This window comes from Ranitomeya variabilis, chromosome 2 (genome assembly GCF_051348905.1).
Source record: "Ranitomeya variabilis isolate aRanVar5 chromosome 2, aRanVar5.hap1, whole genome shotgun sequence".
Taxonomy (NCBI): Eukaryota; Metazoa; Chordata; class Amphibia; order Anura; family Dendrobatidae; genus Ranitomeya; species Ranitomeya variabilis.
Window position 1 is genome coordinate 582,628,541 of NC_135233.1, and position 23,447 is coordinate 582,651,987.

General features: G+C 41.5%; 1 protein-coding gene and 2 long non-coding RNA genes across 9 annotated transcripts in view; 1 reads left to right on the forward strand and 2 right to left on the reverse strand.

The window, feature by feature from the left end:
• Positions 1-10,535, reverse strand: part of LOC143807130 (uncharacterized) — a 186,679-nt gene extending 176,144 nt beyond the window's left edge. For both annotated transcript variants that reach the window (XR_013221653.1, XR_013221652.1), the window contains exons 1-2: positions 10,058-10,535; positions 935-1,035 (exon numbers count right to left, since the gene is read on the reverse strand). This is a non-coding gene — a long non-coding RNA (uncharacterized LOC143807130). The remainder of the gene's footprint in view (positions 1-934; positions 1,036-10,057) is intronic.
• Positions 1-23,447, reverse strand: part of WWOX (WW domain containing oxidoreductase) — a 1,206,506-nt gene that overhangs the window by 566,873 nt on the left and 616,186 nt on the right. The window lies entirely within an intron of this gene.
• Positions 10,624-22,306, forward strand: LOC143807129 (uncharacterized). 2 transcript variants are annotated; one of them, XR_013221651.1, is made up of 4 exons: positions 10,624-11,138; positions 11,807-11,958; positions 12,232-12,420; positions 21,964-22,306. It is a non-coding gene; the product is annotated as an uncharacterized LOC143807129 (long non-coding RNA). The 2 variants fall into 2 exon arrangements; XR_013221650.1 differs by lacking the exon at positions 21,964-22,306 and having other exon boundaries at positions 10,628-11,138; positions 12,232-12,999.

A 23,447-nucleotide genomic window follows, 5' to 3' on the forward strand; every position in this document is an offset into this window, starting at 1 on the left:
AACCTCAAACACTCAAAGGTATCTGTGAAAATCATGGATAGAACTTCATCATCTGGATGAGCCCTAACAGTCTTGGCAAGAAAATCCTGGCCCCTCAAATTAAACCCTCCTCCCTTCACTTTTCATTATTGATTTGAACTCTTCAAAGGAAGAGTTGGCACCAAAATTTACCACTTGTGTTTGCCATATCAACGCCGTACAATCCTTGATAAATTCCCTTCCGTTACTTGTGGTGTTGCAATCTTCTAGCGATCTCCAGTTCCTTTGAAGGACTGTCTACATCCTCTGGTTTGACTTTCAATAAAAAAGGTCTATGGACATATTTTTCTCCATCGTCATGAGTCAGACTACTAAAAAAAATATTTTATTAACACTTCAAACAATCTGTCGTCTCTTCATATTACACCAGTAATATATTTCTTGCAGAAGATTGTAGGCCATTTGTGTCCAACCTGAAAGCACAGAGGATGAACTCATCCGTTTGTCCATAGATTCCCCCCACCGATTGTTTAGAGCCATTTTTACAATATGTTTTGTTTTATGTGGTGTTTCTTATTATTCTGCTGATATAGTGCCTATTTGTTCTAGTTTTACAGGTGGTAATGTAACAGAGGACCTCATTAAAGGCATCTGCTTTCTAAGTTCATATTTTATTCCGCTTTTAAGAGCATTTCATCTTGAGGGATTAAGTCAAGAACGAAAATAACATCAATTTTCTTTTATTGCATTTTTTTTTTGTTTTGTTTTTACTCCCAACTAAGCACTTTGTGGCCGAGATATTCCCTGAGATTTCAGGAACATATAAGTTTACAAACAAAACAAGACCCCAACCAGCGGTGTTCCCAGAAAACGGCGCCTACTTGTAATGAGGCCAGGAGGAGTCGCAGCAATATTTATGCTGTGTAACCCAATCTATTCAGCAATAGTTTCATACCTGAGTGGTCCTCTGTTTAGGTTTGCATGTTGCTCATTGCCATTTGCTTCAGTGGGCATGTAGTGTGCCTAAGCACTCAGTCCGCTGAAATGTGATAAATCCTGTTGAGAGCAAAAGTGATTTCAGGCTTGTGTGCTCCTCTGGTTAAAGCCTTTAGAACAAGGCTTTGCATATTCCATATTGATAACTTGACTGCTCTTGTAAGGTAACATCCTCTTCTTACAAAAATACAGTGCAAGTCCCTCTGATCAGTGACGGTGCATATACACATTGATGAGAACAAATTATTTCGACCATAGCGATTGTTTTAGCTCACCAATGAGAAAAATGCAAATATAAACAGAAAAGACCGTCAATGTCTGAAAAGAAGCTGGTAGTAGTTAACATTTTCATTCCATTGTCTTAATTCCATGAATGATTTTCTTGGAAAAAATGTTATTAGCATGTTTCCAGAAAGATTGCTTGTCCTTTGCCCCATGCCAAGCCAAGTTGAGCGCTCACTTGTACAGCATGTGTAAGAGTTAGCAGTCGGCCAAATGTTCCTTCTCATGTTTTTGGCAAGCTTAAAACAACTCCCAATGAGCCTATGGTTGCCATCAAAATTCTCCCATACGGACCTAAACATTAGTTAGAAGTATTTTGATGGCTGAACAATCGTTGACCAGACGATTATCTAATAAGAGATCATTACACCAACTAATTTCAGTCCATACTGACTTCTACAATTGTCAACCAAGACCAGATTGAACGATTGCAAGGGCCAAAATGGCCTAACACCAGTTGGAGTAACAATCGCTCAGCAGATGATCGTTCAGTCAATGGTTGTTCAACCACCAAGATGCTTCTATATAATGTGTAGGTCCATAAGAGCTACGGGAAAATGTTGATGGAAACCATCAGATTGGTGAGAGTTGTTAAGCTTGGCATAAACATGAGAAGAAACAATTGGCTGATGGCTATCTCTCCCACATACTGTACACATGAGCACTCGGCTTGGCTGAGTATTCAAGTGTTTTCAACTGCTCTGTCTTGACCGTGGTCTGTCTCTATAAGGATGGCTCTAAAAAGATAACAGTAGAGATATGCCAGAAAAATAAGCCCTGCTACATACTTTATTATTATTACTATGTCCACTAGCTGTAATATCATCACGATCACCCATCTTTATTGATCCCTCTCACCCTGTATACGTCTGCTATTCCTGGTATGTCCACTGGTTGCTATTACTGTTTTTTTTTTTTCTTCCTGCATGTTTTCCCACCGTAATTCCTTGATGCTAACACACAGTTGGCTTTATCTTTCCATTTGGTTCTGGCTATTTCCTTTTGCATTTTCTCTTCTGACTTCTAATTTCTCCCTTCCTGTGTCTGTGATTAGTCTCCCTGCTGCCCCTCCCTCCTGATTAGTGTTGAGCATTCCGATACCGCAAGTATCGGGTATCGGCCGATATTTGCTGTATCGGAATTCCGATACCGAGATCCGATACTTTTGTGGTATCGGGAATCGGAAGTTCCTAGTGTATGGTTCCCAGGGTCTGAAGGAGAGAAAACTCTCCTTCAGGCCCTGGGATCCATATCCATGTAAAAAAATAAAGAATTAAAATAAAAAATAGGGATATACTCACCCTCGGACGCGCCCTGGTAGTAACCGGCAGCCTTCTTTGCTTAAAATGAGCGCGTTCAGCACCTTCCATGACGTCACGGCTTCTGATTGGTCGCGTGCCGCTCATGTGACCGCCACGCGACCAATCACAAGCCGCGACGTCATCCCTCAGGTCCTAAATTCCCTTCTAGAGCTATGTCCAGCTACAGCCCCATATCTTTGCTCCCATTTGCTTCCAAACTACTTGAGCAGCACATCCATGCTGAACTTTTCTCTCACCTTGCATCTAATTCTCTCTTCGACAACCTACAATCTGGCTTCTGTCTCCACCATTCCACTGAGACTGCCCTGACCAAACTTACAAACGACTTACTTACAGCCAAAGCTAACAGACAATTCTCTATACTCTTCCTTCTAGACCTGTCCTCTGCCTCCGACACAGTTGACCACTGCCTCCTACTACAGATTCTCTCTTCCTTTGGTGTCACAAACCTCGCACTATCCTGGATCTCCTCATATCTCACCAACTGCACATTTAGCATTTCCTACTCCCATACTACCTCTTCATCTCTCCCCCTCTCTGTTGGTGTCCCTCAGGGCTGTCGTAGGACCTCTTCTCTTCTCAATCTATACCTTTGGCCTGAGACAACTCATAGTCCTACGGCTTCAAGTACCATCTATATGCCAATGACACTCAGATCTAGTTCTCTGGCCCAGATGTCACCTCTCTGCTCTCCAGAATCCAAGAGTGTCTATCAGCCATATCCTCCTCCTTCTCCTCTCACTTCGTCAAACTCAATGTGGACAAAACCAAACTAATCTTTCCTTCATCTCCCACACCTTCCCTACCTGATCTATCTATCACAATAAATGAATTCACACTTTCCCCGTCCCAGTAATCCGCTGCCTCAGAGTAACCCTTGACTCTGCCCTGTCCTTTAAACCGAACATCAAAGCTCTCGCCACCTCCTGTCGCCTCCAGCTCAAAAATATTTCCAGAATTCATCCTTTCCTCAACCCTCACTCTACCAAAATGCTTGTGCATGCCCTAATCATCTCCAGCCTCGACTACTGCAACATCCTCCTTTGTGGCCTACCCTCTAACACTCTCACACCCCTCCATCCGTCCCTAACTCTGCTGCCCGACTAATTAATCTCTCTCCTCACTACACTCCTGCTTCCCCTCTTTGCAAATCCCTTCACTGGCTCCCAATTTCCCAGCGTATCCAGTTTAAACTACTAACACTGACCTACAAAGACATCCATAACCTTTCTCCTCTGTATATTTCCGAACTAATCTCTCAATATCTTCCCTCACATAATATCTGGTCCTCCCAAGACCTCCTTCTCTTCTCCATGCTTTTTCGCTCCTCACCCAATCGCCTCCAAGACTTCTCCCGAATATCCCCCATCATATGGAATTCTGTGCCCCAACACGTCCGGTTATCCACCACATTTGGATCCTTCAAACGGAACCTGAAAACCCACCTCTTCAAAAAAGCTTACAACCTGTAATGACCACCTCAACACCATTGCAGCTACTGCAACCCCCGACCTACTGTGTCCTTCCCCACAAGCCTGTAGAATGTAAGCCCGCAAGGGCAGGGTCCTCTTCCCTCTGTATCAGTCTGTCATTGTAAGTTTTGATTACTGTAAGTGATATTTGTATTTTTGTGTAACTTTGTCTCACGTACATGGAATTAATGGTGCTATATAAGAAATAATAATAATAACTGGGAGAGTGAAAAATGCAGCTGTCAGGATGTAGTTCTCCTGAAAAACAAAAGGATCAGGCACTGAGATTCCTAGTGCCCGATTACTCTCTTCTCAGTCATCATCTGAAAGGGGAGACTGGGGAAGACTCGAAACACACCAGATTATTGGATCAGATGTGTATCGAAGGCCATTAGAAATAAAATATTGACTTATTTTGCAGAAACAGTGCCACTATTGCTGATCACCCCAAATATGGATGGGTTTGGGGTTGATTTGAATCATGGCAAATATATTAATGGTACCATAGCATAACACAGGATAAAACTAGTCTAGACATTTGGAAACTGTTCCAAATTTATAACACATTTTTTGGAATACTGTTGCAGATTTTATTTCAGATTTTGTTTTTGTTTCACCTTTGGCACTACATCAGCACCAATGCAAGGTTGGGTTATGTCTGTACAACAGAGCTCAATGTTCATTCTAATTAAAAGAATTAATGTAGTAACTTGCTTAACTTCCATGAAAGTTGCCGAAACATGTAGTAGATAAAAGTACAATACATACAGTGGGTAAGGAAAGTATTCAGACCACTTTAAATTTTCCACTCTTTGTTTCATTGCAGCCTTTTGGTAAATTCAAAAAAAGTTATTTTTTTTCTCAGTAATGTACACTCTGCACCCCATCTTGACTGAAAAAAACAGAAATGTAGTAATTTTTGCAAATGTATTAAAAAGAAAAACTGAAATATCACATGGTCATAAGTATTCAGACCCTTTGCTCAGACACTCATGTTTAAGTCACATGCTGTCCATTTCCTTTGGGATCTTCCTTGAGATGGTTCTACTCTTTCATTGGAGTCCAGCTGTGTTTAATTAAACTGATAGGACTTGCTTTGGAAAGGCACACACCTGTCTATATAAGACATCACAGCTCACAGTGCATGTCAGATCAAATGAGAATCATGAGGTCAAAGGAACTGGCCAAGGAGCTCAGAGACAGAATTATGGCAAGGTACAGATCTGGACAAGGATACAAAAAAAAATTCTGCAGTACTCAAAGTTCCTAAGAGCACAGTGGCCTCCATAATCCTTAAATGGAATAAGTTTGGGACCACCAGAAGTCTTCCTAGACCTGGCCGTCCAGCCAAACTGAGCAATCGTGGGAGAAGAGCCTTGGTGAGAGAGGTAAAGAAGAACCCCAAGAACACTGTGGCTGAGCTCCAGAGATGCAGTAGATGAGAGAAAATTTCACAAGGTCAACTATCACTGCAGCTCTCCACCAGTCGGGCCTTTATGGCAGAGTGGCCTGACTGAAGCCTCTCCTCAGTGCAAGACATATGAAAGCCTGCATAGAATTTGCTAAAAGACACATGAAGGACTCCAAGAATATTAGAAATAAGATTCTCTGGTCTGATGAGACGAAGATAGACCTTTTCGGTGATAATTCTAAGCGGCATGTGTCAAGGAAACCAGGCACGGCTCATCATCTGCCCAATACAATCCCAATAGTGAAACACTGTGCTGGCAGCATCATGCTATGGGGTTTTTTTTCAGCTGCAGCGACAGGACAACTGATTGCCATTGAAGGAGACATGAATGTGGCCAAGTACAGAGATATCCTGGATGCAAACCTCTTCCAGAGTGCTCTGGACCTCAGACTTGGCCGAAGGTTCACCTTCCAACAAGACAATGGCCCTAAGCACACAGCTAAAATACAAAAGAGTGGCTTCAGAACAACTCTGTGACCATTCTTGACTGGCCCAGCTGGAGCCCTGACCCAATTGAGCATCTCTGGAGAGACCTGAAAATGGCTGTCCACCAACGTTCACCATCCAACCTGACGGAACTGGAGAGGATCTGCAAGGTAGAATGTCAGAGAATACCCAAATCCAGGTGTGAAAAACTTGTTGCATCATTCCCAAGAAGACTCATGGCTGTACTAGCTCTAAAGGGTGCTTCTACTCAAAACTGAGCAAAGGGTCAGAAAACTTATGACCATAGGAATAAGTGAGAAACGAACGGCGGTATCACTTATGCGCTGCTGAGATGAGTCCAGGTTTGTCCCGATGAAGAGGTCCTGCGTGACCTCGAAACGCGTTGATGTTTAACCTGTTATAATAAATGTTTTTATTCTAAGGCTGGGGTCACACTGCGTTATGGCAGTCCGTTAGACGGACTGCATTACACCGAGGCATAACGCGGTGTAACGCAGTCCGCTAACACTGCCATTAACCCCTATTATCAGGCGCATCGCCAACGCATGCCATAATCGGCATGCGCTAGCGATGGGCTGTCATTCAGTGACGGGGCCTCGGACGCGGTCTGCAGCATCTGAGTCTCCGTCACAGCTAGCACAGATGAATCATCTGCGCTAGCTGTATAGCATAACGCGATGGCGTGTATGCTATAGCGTTAACGCAGTATGAACCTGGCCTAAGGATACTCCATCTCAGCAGTGGCTAAGTGATACCTCTGTTCGTTTCTCTTTTATTCCTGTGGTCGCCCTTCTTGACCGATATCTGTGCAGCAGCTGTTACATGCTGTTTGTGTTGCCAATCAGCAACTCAGCAAGGTGAGTGTATCTCCCCTTTTTCCTGACACCCCATTGTCATTGGATAAGACCCTATTGCGCTTTTTCTTTCCCAGCTTTTATTCGTATTACTTAAGACCATGTGATATTTCAGTTTTTCTTTTTTAATAAATGTGCAAAAATTACTACATTTCTGTTTTTTTTTCAGTCAAGATGGGGTGCAAAGTGTACATTAATGAGAAAAAAATGAACTTTTTTGAATTTACCAAATGGCTGCAATGAAACAAAAAGAGTGAAAAATTTAAAGGGGTCTGAATACTTTCCGTACCCACTGTATGCATGGTGGAGTTCCAATGGTGTTCAAAACAAACAAATTATCCCATAGAATGGATGTTAAAATAGATAGACAAAAGAAAAAAGGAATATAGTCAGCTTACCGGTCTTAGACGAAATCCCCAGACCTGCCAACGCCCAGCACGGTTCGGGGTGAGCGCCCACAGCAAATGAAGACAAAAAGAGAAATGATCCAGCTGGAGGTGGAGGCAGTTCAGACTTTGTGAGACTTTATTAGACAACTAAAGCGATAAATAGTTCTTCAAAATGAAAAATCTTTACATAGCAAACACCTGGCACACCAGTGAGGAGGATCAACGCGTTTCAACTATGAAGTCTTACTCATGATCTCATGATCATGAGTAAGACTTTATAGTTGAAACGCGTTGATCCTCCTCACTGGTGTGCCAGGTGTTTGCTATGTAAAGATTTTTCATTTTGAAGAACTATTTATCTCTTTAGTTGTCTAATAAAGTCTCACAAAGTCTGAACTGCCTCCACCTCCAGCTGGATCATTTCTCTTTTTGTCTTAAAATAGATAGGGCTTATGAAAATTTGCCTGAAAGTGAGCATTCTTGGACAAATCATAGAGGTGCTTAAAAGTGTCCTGGAAACGAGGATGAAAATTTTTGGACATATGGTGTGGCTAGTGTGGAGCTCAATAATATTCCTTCCGAAAAAATAAATTTAAAGTGGTTGTCTGACTTAAAAAAATACTTCAAATACTGGATCAAATAGCCAGAGGAAAGAGCGGTTAAAAAGAGAACCGGACCCGACACATCCATGCATTCAATACACCAATGAATTTCAATGTAATGCTTCATTTCTCTGAGGGGGTGCTGTGGTTTAATGTACTTCTCTCTAGAGCAGTGTTCCCCAACTCTGGTCCTCAAGAGCCACCAACAGGTCATGTTTTCAGGATTTCCTTAGTATTGCACAGGTAATAATTGCATCACCTGGACAGGCAATAATTCAATTACCTGTGCAATAAATACTAAGGAAATCCTGAAAACATGACCTGTTGGTGGCTCTTGAGGACCGGAGTTGGGGAACACTGTTCTAGAGATTAGAGCTTATTGTATTTCTAGGAAGTAAAACATCTAAGCAACAGCTGATATTTTGGGATCCTAAGTGTCCAAAGAGAACAACCCCATAAAACCAAATGCTCCAAAAAATTAATCCACATTGGATAATAATGGGTTTCATTAACACATAATGAAGAGACAACTGCTCCAGACTGAAAAGTTTACTTTTTACTCATTGTGTATTGCAAAAAATAGAATAGTTCCAGAATTCAGAAACCTTTGAGATTTAAGCTGCAAAAGCCAGAAATTTGCCAACAAAACGCAGACAAACTAAGACATTAATAGGACATCTTGTAGTTCAAAGAGGACAGACTGTGTTTCATATATGTATATATTTTGTCAGCATATTTCCCGAATGTCCTATTTGTAAAGCCCGTACTATTGACTTTTTTGTGTAAATGGGGAAACTTAAAGGAATGGGAACTCAAAAGAAAGCTATTAGTGCTCTCTGCACCTAGAATTATTCTCTGCAGACTTTTTTTTTTTTCGCGGTTTTCAAAATCCAAAAAGACAGAAGGAAAAGCTTTGCTTTTTGTTCAAACGCCCTGAACAAAAAAGATCGTGACTCGTAGCAAAAGACGACATTGCTGTCTGTACATGACTTTCATGTGTTTAGACTCAGCGGGAGGGAGAGGAATGGTATGGTCAGACCAGATGAGATGCTAAACATCTCTCTGCATATTGCTTCTATCTGTCTGAACCAACATCCGAGAAAACCAGGAGGGATTAGTCCATACTGGGGAGAAAAAAAAGAAAAAAGAACTAAAGCTTCTTGTCATCAAATGCATTTTAAAACCAGAAAGGTGCAATTTATCAAGGAGATAAAAAGTGTGAGTTGACAAACAAACATCCTCCTCGTCTCACTTGGTTGTCAGTCAAATAATTGTCTTTGGTGGAGAGACGTGGAAGGATATAAAGTAGATGCGTGTCGGTGCACAGCAAGAAATTGGTCGAAAGAGCTTGTGCGTAAAAAAATGGACTCCCAAGCCTTGATATAATAGTATGGTGGCATCCACATTCTTAATGCTGGGACCTAAGATGATCACATAACTTGACTGATGCAATTTTCTAACAAATTAGTTATTTACATCCACAGAAAACTTGGTCAAATTCCTACAGGAAAACAAAGGCGAACTGGAGTCCATCAAAAATATGAAAGTACAGTATATCATCCCTTGAGCATAATGTTATCGTGGACATGTAGAAGACATTGAGTATATTTACAGTATCTCACATTGTTCCTAACTTACTACCCGTAGTATCAAGCACAAATTCATTGACTTCAGAGCTGAAATCCTCCAAAATATTTTCATGCTTGCTCTGGACATTTGCATTCTCAAAAATCTCTCCTTTATACCATGCAAATAGCTTATTCAGAGGGGAACTCTAGCAATTGGATGTAGCAATTCTAACAGTTAATGGGCTTTGCCACATGACTTCAGATAAGAAGACAAACTAGACACTCCATTTGCAGACAAGTGTTTCTTGGTGTTTGCCCCTCATTAGTGCAAAGCAGGTGGTCTGATTTGGCTAGCTAACAGGCTTCTGATAGGTATTTTAAGGGGCAATGTTTCTCCTTACCGATAAAAGGAGACTTATAGGCCATGCATTGCTCCTCTGAGAATTTAGATAGACATATAGTCTCTTCACGAGAAAGCGGACTTGAATTCTAGTGCCCACTATTAGATGTAGCAATCCTAAAAGTCAATATTGTCCCTTTAACGAGCCTTGCCCCATGATTTAGGATAAGAAGCCAAACCAGACATTCTACTACTTGCAGAAATGTGTTTAGGATGTTGGCCCCTCATCAGTACAAAGCAGGAGGTCAGATTTGGCTAGGTGAGAGGTTTCTTACCGGAAGGAGAGTGATCTGATGTTGGAAGATCTTGACCATCTTCAATAAATGATTGGTGATGGCTCATTCAGCTGACATCTATTTTTACCAACTCCAATACATATGTAAACTTGGCTTGGCAGAGAGTGTACGTGTTCTCAATGGGGATAAACAACTACCAGATACCTCGGTCAGCAATTTGACTGCCTTGAGAACAAAAGGACTGGCCGATGAAGTTCAACATGCCTAATACTCGTTTTCCAAGTCTAGTAGTCCACCGTACACATAAAACTATCATCAGGTTTGGCAAATTTTATATACTGCCTTAGTGTATGTGCTCAAAGGGGGCCAGAAAGGCAGCTTGCATGCTACCTAAGCGATACAGGGGCTGAAACTCAGTTTTTGAATGTAATGGACTCACAAAGTTACTTAAAGAGGTTGTCCCTTTCAGGATATCTTGCTACTGAGTGAAGTTTAATATAAAAAGAACAGGGCAAGCTGTACTAACTGTCCCTGGGTCCACCAACTGTCCCTGGGTGCACTAACTGTCCCTGGGTCCACCAACTGTCCCTGGGTGCACTAACTGTCCCTGGGTCCACCAACTGTCCCTGGGTCCACCAACTGTCCCTGGGTCCACCGCTGCTCTCGGTGTTTGGCACTAACATCACGTTGACAGCACGGTAGCTAGTCAGTGAGTGCAGCACCTTTGCCAGTGTAGACAGACCGCCCCGCTCAGAGCCACTGAGATCACCGAATGGCTGCCACGCTTTAGACATGATATGAATGCCATAGCCAATGCTAAACACCGGGAGCAGAAGAAAAGACCCACCGATGGCTATATATATACAAATTTGCACCTGGGAAGCAAGATTTCCAGAATGGGGACAACCTCTTTAACTGTTTATCTCGCCAATATTGGTCTACTGTGTATTGGGGATCCCGACTCTTAACCGACAGATTTTACTGGTTGAATTCTAACAATCAACCCATTTAGCATTAAGAGCAGCTAGTTTCTCCATGCTTTCCTTTGAAAATACTTGAATGTGCAACCAAGTCAAATATTCATGTGTATGGGGAATCTGAAAGATCAGCTACCTACTGAGTGAGTGGGACCTTAAAGGGAATCTGTCAGCAGGTTTTTCCTACATAATCTGAGAGCAGCACATTGTAAGGGCCGAATGCCTGAGTCCATCAATGTGTTTTGCCATTTCAATAAAATCAGAATTTTATCAGAATATTATTATTACAGGACTAGATGTCTTGTGCCTCCTAGTCCATCCACGTCCCCACCATTAACTAGTCAATGTGCAATATACACAGAAATCTGCCAAACAGTAGTGAGGGCAGGGTTATACAGGGTATAGCATTCTGAGCACTGCTAGATCTCTGTGATTATATTAACATGATATCATGCAGACCAGCAGGTGACACATCTCTGGAACAAGGGTCTCACCCCCTACATCATGCTGCTCTCAGATTACATGACAAAAACCTGGTGACAGAATCCTTTATGAGTTTTCTGTGCTTGAAGGGGATATAATTTTTTGTTTTACTATTTTCTACCCTATATAAGCCATTGATTTTATTTTACAAGGAATACAACAAAAACTGTAATTCTTCCATGCCACAGAAGCCTTGAAACTATTTCGAGTTACACTTTTTCTTTTAAATAATTTAGGTTACTTGGTTATTATCTTCATGATTGTTTCTAAAACTCCATACAACACAACAAACCTTTATTGTCTCAATGTAATTTTTTTTTTTTTACAGGTGAGAGAACACGCTGAAGATTTGTAGAGTCTACTAGACCCTCTTCATTAACATGCTGATCCCGTTCTCAATGGTACCGGGGTTACAACTGCAAAGGGCAGAGGAGCAGAGACTTGAAAGTGGTTAGCAAGGTGCTGTAATGAAGAAACGAGGTATAAAGTCTTTATCAGATGAGTGGGGATTTGTCAGAGATTAATAGTATTCCATTGTGATTTCCATATCTCACAAAAGGCACAAACCCTGACAGGGTCCAATTACTTTCAACAAGCAGGGCTCGCTACATATGGGCTCTGAACCAGAATGGCCCCTCCGATGTTAGACTCTCGTTCAGACAAGATAACAGCTCGGTGGTTCCCTCTGATCACTGACTACCTTAAATGAGTTAATCTTGTTTTACAGATGAATTGTTATTTTGTCTCCCGCAGGCTGTGATTACCAGATAAAAGTATGGTGTTAACAGGAGGTCTGGGTCTTTTCAACAACGTTTTCTCCATTCCACCGGCAAGTTTTACATTCCAATTTTCTTTTTTTTTTTATTTAATGAACCCTATTCTCTGATATCACGAGGACGGTGCTACAAAACAGCACACAGAGATAAAAGTTTTTACAAAGAGGTACGAGGCTAACAGAGGGAGTCTATGATTCATTAGTGAAGGCTCTCGGGTTATAAAGGGGACTTGTGGTTTCGCAAGGCTTTTTTTTATATTAGGTAACTAGAGTGAATCTGAATCATTCCACGTCTACTCATTAGGAAATAATTGGGGCACAGAGATTTGTGGCCTCTGCCTGATTTCATGGAATGCAGGAGTTTACTTTGGCCCCGAGCTGGAGCAGACTGTCAGCATGCTGAGGCCAAAGAAAAGGTCAAGCTTTGGAAAGAAGAGGCTAAAAATTTAAAAGGAGGCTAATTTGTAAAGTTAAACTTATAGGGGATAGAAGCTTAGTAAAGAATTTGGATAGGCACTACATAGAAAGGACAGTCAGTATATAGGAGGTTCACAGGTGTCTAGATATCAAAGACATCTGTCTATAAGTCTACAGTGGGGCTCAACAGACTAATAAATCTTCAGCAGACTCTCAATTATAACAATAAACTGTGGTACTCACCCGATGACTTTAAAACATTCTATTTTTCTTCTATATTTTCAGATGAGGATACAGAGGAAAAATCAATATCCGTTTCACGCTAACTAGAACTTCATCTAGGCTTAAGCACTAGAGGAAGCACTAGTTAGAGTGAAACGGCTGTTGCTTTTTCTTTTGTATTTTCCGATCCTTTATTAATATGTCAGGCAGAAGATACAGAAGAAAACCAACATCCATTTCATGCCTACTAGAGCTTCATCTGGGCTTAAGCACTAGATGAAGCGCTAGAGTGAAACGGACACAGCTTTTTCTTCTGTATATTCTTTCTGACCTATGAATAAAGGATCGTTTTAAGGCTAGAGAAAATAAAGATTAGAAAATGGAATGGCACAATTGTCAAAAGTAGGCTGTGTTTGGTATTACAGCTTCAGTAGAATGAGGCTGAGCTGCGGTATAGGACAAATTTGGCCAAAATTTGCCATTTCGGAGGGTGGACAAATAGTGACACACAGTGCACAAAAGTCTCCAGACAGAGTAAGGGTATATTTCCACAGTCCGTATCGGCAGCTCTTTGGACGCAGCTCCGTCCAAAGCGCTGCCGATTTTTGTACGCACGGTGATTCCGCATGTGTTCATTGAACCATGCGGAATCACTGCGTCCTATACACTGGACTGTGATATTTATCTTGCGGAGACTGAGCGTCTCTGTAAGATAAATAGACATGCTGCGGTCTAGAAAAACGTGCCGCATGTGCGTATATGCAGGGATGCTGGGGACATCCCTGCACGCATAGTGGAGATGGGATTTCATAAAATCTCATCCACTATGCTGTAACATCTGGCCGCTGCGGCTGTACGAAGTGTCCAAGCCGCATCGAATACTGAACGTGGAAACATACCCTAGTGATCATTAATTTTTTTAAAGCACGTCATCTGGCAAGTCAAGAGCAAATGTAAAAAAAAGGGCACATCTGTAGATCCCCCAAAGGATAACCCTTCAAAAAATACTGCCATCAGCCACAGCCAGCCAAACATGTCCTCTGCAGTGAAAACAAAATGTAGCATTACATGGCGGCCATATATGTAAATATGGTTGCCCATGTAGTAAGGATAGCTGGAGTATTCCAGAATGGTAGATGCTCCTACAAAACTTCTTTTTTTATGATGGCCATATGATCAGACTATCAATTAAAGTTCAATCTCTTAAATAAGTAAACCGCACATTCCACATAACCACACGCTTCAGAAAAGCTCTACATATTGGATTAAGAAGGGGATCTGCTCAGCACCGCAGAGATGACCTCGTCCCTGTCACATGCAAAATCACTATGACAAGTGTCTTAATAAAAGCACCCATGAAAATAGGACAAAAAAAAAAGAAAAGAAAAGGCAGCCAGTATCTGCATAGCTGAATGTGGAATGCTCTGTAATTGAGTTTTTGAGGGACAGAATACAATAGAAGCAAGAAAAAAAAGTATTAAGGTCAAAGGAGCAGCAGTTAAGGGACAAGAGCAGAGGACATGAAAAAAATGTGATGGAAATTTCCCTACAAAGAGCAGTCTGCATGACGCAAGCTCAGTTTTAGGTAATGTTAAAAACAAACAGTAAAAAAAAGCTTTTACTGGAATCATCGGCGTAGATGAGCTCAGTCATCCAGGGAATGAGTGATACTGTCATACACCAGGCAAAGATCGCACCAAAATGACTGAAATATGACAGCAACAATTCTGGTGCAGTTTGAGGCCACTACCCTTCATAATGATGGAAAAGAACTTGAAAATTTGTGCAAAAATGAGGATAAGAAGTATTATTATTATTAATGGCCTTCAGCTCGATCTTGAGCCATGGCAACTTGATGGATGAACAAGCTATAGAAAGATTGATTTTGTGCAAGCCTAAATAGGTCCACCAGAGTCTTCGCCGCCGATTGTATCAAATCAACGGGTTGCTGCTCTTCCTCTTCGCCTGGTTCCTTCTATTCCTCCAACCATAATGTGTCCAAAGTAGCCAAGTCGTAGCTTGGTGATCCTTGCTTCGAGTGACATATCTAGCTTGATTTGTTCCAAAATGTATATATATGTTTGTTGTTCTTGCCATCATGGTATGGATAACATCTTTCTCCAGCACCACATTTTGGTGGCATTGATTCCTCTTCTGTCTTGCTTAATGATCGTCCAGGTTTTGCGTTCATAATATCCAAAATAGTCAACTAAATAGTTGCCAAGCGTAATGTGTAAATTTGGTCACCAACTAGTGTGCAGCTCTGATTTTAGCAACTAAACTGGCTAGCAGAGGTTCGACCGATCAGTCTGCCACACATATTTATGGCAGAGAGAATTATAAACATTTACAGCAAGCAATTAATGGAAGAACATTGAGCATTATGTGCCAACAATCAAGAAACCATTCAAATCGGATGTTTGGATTGATAATTATCAAACATCAGAGGTTATTATCGGTATAGGTCTATCAGAAAGACCCAGCAAACAGCTTAAAGAATGGGGAAAAAAACTCTACACAGGTTTCTCCAGACATGCCAAAAGAAAGCGGAGTGAAGTGAATGAGGACCAAAGGGGCCTCGGCAATGGAGGAGGAGCTAGTTTTGGGTGAAGATTGAGTTGAAATGAAACTCCAGCTTTAAAAAAAAAAAAAAAAAAAAAATACATATAGTATCGGTTATTGATACTGTATAATGAATTCATTACCTTTCAAGGAAATTTAAGAAAAGCTTAGAACAATTAATAAAATGTAAGTTTGTACACTTATACGAGAAAACTGCTAGAAAACATCTTGATGGTACAAGACCCCTGATTTTCTACACCTCCTAGAATGATTCAAATCTAACTTTGCTGGAGATGTGGTGCTCACAAAGGTAACTTCTCTCATATATTTTGGCTCTGTCCTAAGATACAGCCATATTCGTGTGAAGTTAATCAGACTGCACAATTTAGACCTAGTAAAATATATTCTGAAACCCTCAAAAGTTTTATTATCCTGTCCCTCCAAACACTTTAAAGGGCCACTGTCACCCCTCCAGGCGTTTTTAACTAAAAGAGCCACCTTGTGCAGCAGTAATGCTGCATTCTGACACGGTGGCTCTTTTAGTTCTGGGTGCTGTAACTGCCGAAATAATCAGTTTTGTTATTTGTCCAAAATACCTTGTCTTCAGTCAAGGAGGCAGGCCTTTCCCTCCTGCTTCAGACACCGCACAGCCGTCAGTCATGTCTTCTTGTCTCACCAGTCATGTCATGTCTCACCGCTGTTTTGAAATCTGCCGCCGCCTGCACTCTTTTCTTCTGCTTTGGGCAGGCACAGTGAGCGCTGCCCATCTTTCCTCATATGCAGTCTCAGTGACTGCGCCTGTGCGGCTGCCCTGCTTGTGAATCGCAGACCCGCAGTGACTTATGATTTATTCACATTGCGGGGCTGGGATTAACAGGCAGGGCGGCCGCACAGGCGCAGTCACCGAGACTGCATATGAGGAAAGATGGGCAGCGCTCACTGCGCCTGCCCAAAGCAGAAGAAAAGAGCGCAGGCGCCGGCAGATTTCAAAACAGCGGTGAGGAGGCGGCGCCCGGCGCCAAGAAGACATGACTGACGGCTGTGCGGTGTCTGAAGCAGGAGGGAAAGGCCTGCCTCCTTGACTGAAGACAAGGTATTTTGGACAAATAACAAAACTGATTATTTCGGCAATTACAGCACCCAGAACTAAAAGAGCCACCTTGTCAGAATGCAGCATTACTGCTGCACATGGTAGCTCTTTAAGTTAAAAACGCCTGGGGGGGGGGGGGTGACAGGTTCCCTTTAAGACAAGAAACCATGATCTCCTATCTCTAATGATGGGAGCTGCGAAATAGTTAATCCCAGTTGGAAACAATACACCCTCCCAACCCTCACAGAATCTAAAATACGCTTGATATATCGGCTAAAAGAATTGACTAGCTGGGAAACACACACACACTCTTTTTCTTAAAACATGATCAACCTGGATCACAAAATCCTGGGATGCGACCCCAAAAGATACACTTTCCATCCCTTCCCAATTTTCTTCATCTCACCCCCTTCCTCAGATGCCACCATAAGGAACTCACCCTTTCTCCCCAGCCATCCTCCATTGTGTGCCCCGTTCATTTTAATTTTCCCTACTTCTTCTACTTACTCCCAGATGGACTTGCTTAACTACTCATTAATTGCTCATTCACTGCTTAGTTCTTTTACTTGTACCTATTGTTCACGTTTTATATTACCACATCTTACGTTGTATTTACCAAGGCTATTTATCAAAATAAAAAATTACAAAAAACTAAAATAAGTTTTACCAATCTAACATCCTAATTTTTCAAGAAAACAGTGCTAACCAGGGTGTTCTGGTCGTCAAAGAAAAGTAATCACCAACAATCCTATGCCCTATACTTGGTTATCTTGACGTTGTTCCAAGGTCCTTAGATAAAAATGTCTGTGAATAACATTTATTCATTACTAATTATTAATTACTATTTATGAAGGAGTCGGAATTTGGAAACATAGGAGTCGTAACTCAAAATAAGACCTTTTTCACGTCAAAATGGAAAAGACAAAATTGTTGGCTTTACTATTTGAACTTGAAAAAAGGCTATTTGAGGCTGAAACCTTTCTATATTTGCCATTACACTCTCTCTCTCTCTCTCTCTCTCTCTCTCTATATATATATATATATATATATATACGGTACATTTTTTTTTGTAATATAAGATTCAATTGAGAGAACTCTGGTGCCTTGGACACTACTGACAGATATGGCTAAAGTTTTGATGCCCTCAGAAAAACTGAATGACGGAAGGGATGCCTAGGAATTCCAACAATATAACAGTCCTTTCTTCTGTTAATATGGTGTTGTTAAGAGTTATTGTATTAATCTTCTATTCTGTAATGCTGGATAAAATATGTTGTGTACGCCACAGATGTGCAGATTTGGTGGCAGATGAGTTGATGTTACTCCAAGAGCCCGTGACATTTTGACCTTCTGAGAAACAATGACTCTAGCTTTACTGGAATTTACTATTCCATGCCTATGACTGCAAACATTCCCACAGTTTGAACTGCTTGGTATAAATCAATGCTAACTCAAAGCCATATTGACCTGACACGTAAGTGTTGTGTGTGTGCTCGCCGGCCGTACCTACTGAACACGATATGAAGAGGTGACCCATTATGGCTTAGATTTGGTTACTCTAAGGTTGTCCTTCAATGTCACTAATGTATGGGCCTAACATTCTTAAACATGCTAAGAAAATAAACTCACCAGTCACTATTATATGACCTTCATATGTCTGGCAGGTTCAACAAAAGAAGATTTACTATGTGAAAAACCTTTCAAGAACCTTGTGCAAATCTCAGCTTCAAGGAGCCCTGTGACATTGAAGTAGTTGGATATTTGGGTTTGAATGTAGTTATCTCTAAAAGACCCTCTAGTGATCATGGATCCTGTAGCTCTATCCTCTTCACCAGTTATGAGATAGAGACACATTTCTCCTGCACTGGGCACTGTTAGATGTGGTATTACATGGAACCATTGAAATTGCCATCTTCGTCATAGATGGTGGCACTTACTTTTCTAGAGTGGACACTGTTTGCCAAAGCTCTGGCTGGCAGAGGGAGGTCCTGACAAGTGATCATCTACTCTATGGTATCCATAGGCCTAATGAGATTAACTGTTAAAAAATAAAATTGCACGAAAATAAAATATTCAAAGGAATTCCAATAAAGCAGACGTTTGGCATTATAACAAAATGTGCTTTTAACTTCCACTTCTATTACATTAAGGATGTCATATTCTTAAATAATTCAATAGAACACAAGACAACTACACCCAGATATACAATATCTGTTTATTATAAACTAGTGTTAGCTCTTTTGATCATTTCCGCATTGAGAATAAAAATTACAGCTCTAAGCCAAAGAATGCATGACTGATGCTCACCACTTGTAGGGGATGCAAAGACAGAGCCATAAAGATCTGTAGAAAGTTCCGCAGTGATTGCTCTCCTTGCTGCCTACACTAAAATGGAGCCCCCTTCAGCTATGGAATCTGAGAACATTAAATGCTTTGGATAGTAATCATACCAGATAAAGTCTAGAAAAAAGCACTGCATTATATACCAATACTAGACAGATGGCCTCAACACTTCAAATGTTGTATGCCAAAATTTGCTATCCTTGCGTATCTATTCCACCCCAAGAAAATGACTTGGATTAAAAAAATATGTGTTGTTTGGCTTTGCAGTTCAGCCACACAGAAGTTGTCATACCATACACAACTTGCAAAGAGATGTGGCACTGTTTGGGGGGTTTTCATGGCATGTACCACTCTTTTCAGAAAGCCCTTTTAAGTGAGTAGCATGGTAGTGCAGGCTACCTGTACTTCATTAATATCATGGAAAAAGTTTTCCTAAAGTCCCTTATCTTAGAATAGAGTTTCTAACTGGCTTGCTATGTCGTAAGGCTTTTATGGCAGTACTGATGAGATGATTTGGCCGAATTCAGACATCCGTGAACCCGTGATTCATCATGGTCCATGATGTATGGACTGGTCGCGGCTTTCCCACCTCGAACTCAGCAGTTTCATATGTGCCTATGAAAGTGTCAAGTTTGGGTCATGAGACATACGACCAGTCCGTGTACCACGGTTTGTTCTAAGACCCTGTTTCACGGATATCTCAATTCAGCCTTAGAGTTGTAGTACAGGAGAAATCGCATAATGGATTACTAAAGTGATCATACCTAGAATGTACTCAAGAACTGATTTGCACCCGATGTTGTTGCCTAAGCCCTTCAAAATGGGATCGTTGACGCCATTATTCTTCTCTAATGAATATGAACTCCACAGTAATGTGAAATACTGTATATTCATTAAATAATTGTTATCCAGAGAAAGGAAAACAAAAAAGGTAAAGTGGTTAAAGCGAGACAATGACCTGTGATGACGCAGTGGTCTCGCGAAACCGCTACGTCATCGGGTCATTTCGCAAGGGAGCTGCCGGGAGCATCGGGAAGGTAAGAATATCACAATTTTTTATTTTCTTTATTATTTTTAACATTATATCTTTTTACTATTGATGCTGCATAGGCAGCATCAATAGTAAAAAGAGAGAGAGAATTTCCCTGTCTGGAAATTCTTCCACACATGCTCAGTTTCAAAAGACGGCATCTGTCGCTGGATTCCTGCTTTTGATGGCCAGCGACGGATCCTGCGTCCATAGGCTTCCATTACAGCCAACGAAGGACAGCGCAGGATCCGTCGCTGGGCGATTTTCCGACGTACACAAACATTTCTATGTGCGTTGTCTCCTCCCGACAGACAGCAATTTTACGACGGATACAGCGCACAATGGACGAAACGTGTGGCCATCCGTCACAATCCGTCGCTAATACAAGTCTATGAGAAAAAAACAGATCCAGCAGAAACATTTGCTGGATCCATTTTTTTCACAAAACGACGCATTGTGACGGAAACAAAAAGACAGAAGTGTGAAAGAGGGCTTTGGATCTTCAATGGCTCTATCCTAATTAAGCCGGCTCTAAAAAACGCACAATGCAAATTCTAACCATTTACTGATGCATTGTGTATAGACTGCAAAAATACAGGTTATCTGCCAATTAAATAAAAAACAAATAAACTAAAATCGAGAACATAACAAATAGGTCTTCCTTCCCGCTTGTAAGAGATATTGAGTGGAAAAGAAGTGTTACGTCTGTGTATATAAATGTTATAATAATGGAGTGGGTCTACGGGTTGCGGAGCTTTTGTAACGTAACTGTGTTTTGACAACAAATGTTCATATTTCATTTGAAATTTATGAAACCTTTGTGCCGGTAATCCCATGAGCAGCTACATGGTAAATGAAAGTAGCAGCCAGTCGAGATTAATAATACTTTGCTTCAGAATGGAAAGGGGATAGGAAAAAATGCTGCTTCTGTCCTCCTTTTTTACACCCGTCCTTTGATTGAGGAAAGCTAGATCTTCTAAGAGGCGCCGTGGTGCTAAGAACATCCTCTTAGTTTATGGGTGATGGCGGTAGACACCGTACGGAACGAGGATGTACAGAAGAGGTGTTTGATGTCTAGGACATCGTTGTAAAGGAACTTGCGTCAAGTCCAACAGTAAGGCTGGCAACTCCATAAATCTTTCATTCTTTGGTAGAATAATCTATAACATACTAAAGAGAGGAGGAATAAAGCGGGTCATACACACCGGTGATATTAGTGGGACCGGTCAACCAGTCAATGTCCGCAAGGGATTCACAAGTCTTTCCTGACACATGACGCAGTGGAAGAGAAGGACTGAAGTTATTGAAATTAAACCACCTAATCTTTTAGTTTCCAGGGGGGTAAGTTGCCATCAAAAGATTCCGACAACGGCTTGCTACCTTCTTCCCGATCTACTTTGAATGCATATGGGCGGTTGGGAGAGAAAACAGTAAGCCAATAAAATCCTCGTCTGAAAATTATCTGATATGTACAGTATCTCCACTTTTAGACCTAATGGACTAGTTGTCATGAAAGATATCAAAGTAAGGGCAACAAGCTTACAAACTCCTTCATGTAAATGGGGTGTTTTTTAAGGTGTTCCAAAAACAGTTGTCTCATCTTATTAAATTGTAAAATAAACTGCAGATTGTTTTGGCTAAAAAAAGAAAAGCAATTTTGCAATGTGCCAATTATTAAAAATTGATTCCGTTCTCGAGATGGAGGTCTAGATTTTTGTTTATCTGTTGTTTCACCACTACTCTTCACCTATATTGTTTTCCCACGTATTATCTAAGGGAAAGTGTAGGGGAGTAAGGGATAGCCTACGTGGAGCGGGGGCGCCAAATAATCATTTCTTAGGGTGCCAACCCCCGCAGCAAGGTAGGCGCCAGTAGTAGGTATATCTAGGATCTCAATAGGTTAGTTTTGGTGACCTATTCTTCTATTTGTGGTATCTATGTTTTAGTGGGTTGGGGTTTTATATTTAAGATTAATAAAAGTCATAGTTTTAAGGGATTATATGTACGCATACTAAGTTTTGATTCCTATATATATTTTGTTCTGAGTATTTACAGGTTGTTGACTCAGAGGTGGACGGTTTCCTAGGCAAGGAGAGTGTACTCGTAAGCTGTTTGCGATACAGCTTGCAAAAGCCTGATCTCTGGAGAGGCAAAGCTGCAGCTGCTAGCCGTATAAGAGAGAACACAGTTTGAGTCGGCGGCTCAGCCATGCCACTGGCTTGAACTGTCAATCTTCAGGATCGCTCTGCCCTCGGCAAGAAGGAAGAAGTGATGCAGGGCTGTGGTGCACTACTGAAGGTTGAAAAGTAGACAACCCCTTTAAAACCAACCATACATCACTCAGCTACTTCTTTAGGCTTCAGCATAAACACTCAGTTTTGCCAAGAAAGCATTCAGTGTTTTTTTTTCCTCATTTCACACCAGGAGTGACACCACTAATGTATGTTCCCTGTTTGGGGTAAAATACTTCCCAGTCACCATTTTCTGCTGTTCTTGGCACTGCTCCGGCTGTCTTCTGCTAATTGTGACTGGCCGGTGTTCTGGTTGTCACGGCTCCCGGGTAATACTGATGTGGGATACGCTGCACACAGCAGCAAGGGAGCTGAGCAAGGAACAGGCTACTAACCAGGTACAAACAGGACCTGAACCATGTGACAGAGTATGAGGTGATCAGAGGCGGAGCCAGACACCGGGGAACAGAGAAAGGATAAACTCAAGAGAGTAGTCGAACAAGCTAAGAGCGGAGTCAGGAGATCAAGAAGTACCAAAGGGGTGAGACAGGATTGTCAGAAGAGAAGCCAGAGGTCAGAAATCCAGAAGAACAAACAGAGTACAGAGAGCAAGGAAAACAACTGCAAAACGGGCACACACTCCAGAGGTGAGGCACACAGACTAGAACAGAAAGTATAGCTGACAGCGAATCCTAGTCTGGAGTGAGTATAAATACCCCTCCCAGATCGAAAGAGATGTCAGCAAAACTAACCCTGAGAGAACAGGACATTAACCATGTCCTAACCATGACACTGGTGTTTCCTGGTGGGACTGGAAGGCACTTCTCAGTGTTAGTCCATGAGCGCTAGAGTGAGGCCAGAACGAAGCTCTCCCTGACGAACATAAAGAGCTTGATGTGACTTCGGGTCACAAGATGGTGGAACAGGACCGGCGTGGTGCTGGGAAGAGAAAAGGGTGCCGGTTGGTAAGTATTTCACTACAGGCGTGGAACAGACATTACTGATATCACTCCAGTGGTGAAATATACATATAAAAAAATACCAGTGTGGAATTTAACTGAGGACAGAGCATATTTTAATACAACATGCCCAATCCCTCTTTTACTCCAAGAACACAGGATGCTAACACGGCGGAAAACACTGGTCGATTCAGCTTCAATCAGTGGGTACTACTCTTTCCATCCTACTATGGAAATGGCGTAGCAAGCCATGAAGAAGGGGACACATTTTGTGATCAAAGCATCTATCCTGTGCATACATATCTAGGGAGGGATTTGTATGGTAAAATCTATTGAAAGG